The following is a 3916-nucleotide window of genomic DNA, read 5'->3' as shown; positions in this document are numbered from 1 at the left end:
GATATTTGGTATCAAACACTGCTTTAATTAGGAACTGCAATAATAAAACAATATTAGGCATTGCTTTTTTAATGAGCTTCAGTTTGAGAACTTAACAGCAAAAATAAATGTTAAGACGTGAATCATGACAAAACTCTTGGTAATCTGGAAGACACGTTGGCAAATGCACTGATGAAACACACGCCCCACCTGGAGCTAAGCCTGTGACTAATTGGAGGGATAAGAAACAAGATATGACCTAGAGAAGTCTAAAGCCATCCTGGAAAGCGGCCCAAGGATTGAAGAGAGCCAGTCATCGGGTGGCAGATAAGAAATAAACTTCGTCTTGGGCTGACCAAGTGCTTATTTTTTAAATGGCTTTGAATTTTTAAAAATGTGAAAGGCTTCATTGTGTTTACTCAGATTAGAGCTCTACAAAATGTGGAAACACAAAGTGGATGCAAAGTGGGGAATTTTAGAAAGTTAGTCCGTGTAGTACATGATGCTGTGGCTCAGGCAGTGGCCATTCTGGAGAAGAGGTGGGGACACTGTTGCCAGCCTCTGGATAGACCAGAGTCCCAGCTCAAATGGAGTTTTAATTCTATTATTATGTTACACTGTTTGCACCTCTACATTCATAGATGGTACATTCAAACACTCTGTCAATGGGGTCTGTCAGGAGGAGGCTTTTAGGAGTATTTATCTTCTTATTCTGTTCTTGAATATACCAGGAGACTTTCTTCAGAGTCTTCTCATCATGTTTCCACATACAAGAAGATGGTATATGCTGTTAAACAAGCCAAACAGTCCTCAAGATATAACTGCTGACCCCCAAATCCTCTGTTTCTAAATAAAGGTTATTTATAATCCAAACTGTTTCTTGAAACTGCTGCCTATCAATCCTGTTCTCCAGCTCTGAGGGGAACTTGGTCTGGAACTGAGAGTGTGTGTCATTGAGGAAGTCTCACTGAATGAACACTTTTCTGGACACCTGGGCCTTCAGCAGTCTCATGGTGCAGATAGGACCAGCCCTACCATGAGTTCCAGGCATCAGAGCTCTGGCTTGGACCTGTTGCTCTGGTCTGACAGCCACCAGGAGAAACTCACCACCAAAGTCCAAGGTCCCCCCATCAGCAGGTCTCCTCACTTTTTCTCACTGTCATGGTGGGCCTCCAGCTTCCATGCTCACCCCCGACCAGTACTTCCCATCTTTTAAGTCAGTGAATCCCAGGAAAGCATCTTCCTTAGTTTATATTGCCAAGGTGACACTACCCAGAGTCACCTGGGGAGGGGGAACTGCGAATGAAGATTTCCTTCCATCAGGTTAGCCTGTTGGCCTGTCTGTGGGGCATTCTCTGGACTGCTGATGATACAGGAGGCCCAGCTGACTGTGGCTGGTGCCATCCTAAGGCAGGTGACCCTGAGCTGTGAAAAGCCAGCAGAACCAGTCATCTGGTGGTAGATAGGAAATAAACTTCGTCTTGGGCTGACCCACTGCTTATTTTTTAAATGGTTTTGAATTTTTTAAAATGTGAAATGCTTCATGCAAGCCAGAGTGAGCCAGCAAGCAGAACTCCTCCACGGTCTCTGCTCCAGTTCCTGCCCTCACTTCCCTCGGTGATGGACTGTGTCCTGGAAGTGTAAGCCAGACAAACCATTTCCTCCCCAAGATGTTTTTTGTCAGAATGTTTTACCACAGCAACAGAATGAAACTCAAACAGATGTGAATTGTAATCCTAAGAGTAACAGTTCTCAAAATAGCTAAAAATACTTAGCAAGATAATGAAAAAAGGAACTAAAATGGTACACTAGAATTAGATGGATATATATATATATGGATATATATGGCAGTAACAGAGGAATGATTGAACCAAAAAACATCAAATACAGAGAAAAATAAAACCAATTAATGACAAGATGAACATTCTTGGTGCAGACATAAGTGGCTAAGAAACATTCACCAACAGAACTTTCCAAACCTTTTCACCTTACAATTCTTTCATCATTATGAATATAATTTATTTGCATCCTTTTTATTTAATCACTTTTGTCAGTTGTTTATTTTATGAGATTTTCTAGAAACCGCCTTTTGCTTGTGTAGATAGTGTTTGTTTTCCAGTTCAGTTTCTGTTATCAACGACGCCTCTCTTTCTGTTAATAAATGGGCCAGGTATTTTTCTGACTCGTAGCCACGACAAGGATGAAGCCTTTCTCCACTTTTCTGAAACTTTAGTTATGCTTTAGAGAAATAAGAAATCAATAAATGAATGCATAGCTTCGTCAAGTGCTTTTCTGAGCACCCCAAAGAAAAGTAAGGAGAGGTCTCAGGATCAGAAACATGGAGGATCCCACCAGCAACAGCTCAGTAGGGATAGACCTGGATTTGGGCCTTGCTAAAAATGGGAGGGAAAGAGAGGGATGGAAACAGACTCAGAATGTAGGGCACAGAGTAAGAGGGAAGCGAAGAGTCACTCTTACAGAGAATGGTCATAACAGCAGAAAACACATCAGAAGTTAGATAACTCTTTTCTCTTTTTCTCTAAGTAATTGTTTGATTAAAATTAATTGCAATTATTATACTATTTATAAAAATATTAGACAATACTGATAAGGAGACATTTAATTTGCAAGTCAAGAGATCAGCCTTTTAAAAATTATTTTTATGTGTATTGCTTGCCTACATGCATGATAAGTGTATTCGCATAGTGCAATGCCCAAGGGATCTTCTGGAACTAGAGTTACAGATGGTTGTTAAGCACCGTGTAGGTACTGGGAATCAAACTGGGTCCTCTGCAAGAGCAGCCAGTGCTCTTAACTGCTGAGTGCTGAGTCATCTCTCTAGCCCCTGGGATCAGCATTTAAAAAAAAATGGTATCTATAACTCCAATCTTTCTATACATTCATTGTAATATATATAAATGTGACAAATTTCATGTAATAAAATCATGTGGATTATAATGTGTTGCATTTGATTATCTATAGACATTCTCATGTCCATAAACGTCAGTCAATACTACTATCTGCAATGAGAGCAGGAATGTCCCATCCTGCAGTTGTGTGGTAATTTATCTAATCCTTCCCAGTCATGCAGCTCTTGTATATTTTGTCTCTGCAAAAAACGCTATCATGAAACTCTATTTTTGCATCCATGGTACTTAAATGTTTATTTCTTAATACCAAACACTAGGTCTCTCTCTCTCTCTCTCTCTCTCTCTCTCTCTCTCTCTGTAGTTGCCTTGCATTCTTGTTATTAATCTCCATGCCTCTTTGGAATCACCTAGTTCACCTTTTTTTGTGTGATCAATTGAGCACTTCCCTTTTTCTCATTGTTTAAAAGTTAATGTCAACTATGTTCATATTAAGTCCATTACACATGCTGTGATAATTTCCCAATGTGCTATTATCAATATGTGATGTCATTCTCCTGTACAGAAAATTTATATAGAGCCAGATCTGTGATTCTTCTGACTGTAACAACAAACTCAGAAATTTGTTGAATTTAACTTTCTGTTGGTAAAGGTATATATTTATGCCTCAATGCAGTTGGCCGCCTCAGTGCCACTAGCAATCTGATGAGGAAAATATGTAAAAATAATTCACCCTGTCACACTGGCCCTTCTCATTATACTACTGTCCCCTGTGCAGCAGCAGTCCTACACTAGCATGCCCCCTTACACCAGTCCTGTGTGTACAGCCAGTGCTCCATGCTCTAGAGTTCCCTGCAGGATTAGGGAGTCTCCTAAGAGGTTTGGATGTCTGGCTCAGTGCTCAGGGAAGACCTACAGGCCTCCATCAGATAAGGCACAGTCCCTAAGCCTCCTTTGCTGGAAGCTGTGGGGGATGGGGATGAAAAACCTTTCCCTTGTGGCCACACAAGGCTTCTCACACACAGCCGGAGGAAGGAGATGAAGGAGGAAGGAGATGAAGGAGGAAGGAG

General features: G+C 40.9%; 1 pseudogene; it reads right to left on the bottom strand.

Annotated features, from left to right (window-relative positions):
• Positions 1 to 586: 586 nt before the first annotated feature.
• LOC103737813 lies at positions 587 to 991 on the bottom strand (annotated as a pseudogene).
• Between the last annotated feature and the right edge of the window lie 2925 nt (positions 992 to 3916).

The sequence above is a fragment of the Nannospalax galili genome, unplaced genomic scaffold (assembly GCF_000622305.1).
Source record: "Nannospalax galili isolate Female #2095 unplaced genomic scaffold, S.galili_v1.0 scaffold698, whole genome shotgun sequence".
In the NCBI taxonomy this organism is placed as follows: Eukaryota; Metazoa; Chordata; class Mammalia; order Rodentia; family Spalacidae; genus Nannospalax; species Nannospalax galili.
This window is presented reverse-complemented; position numbering and strand designations above follow the sequence as displayed.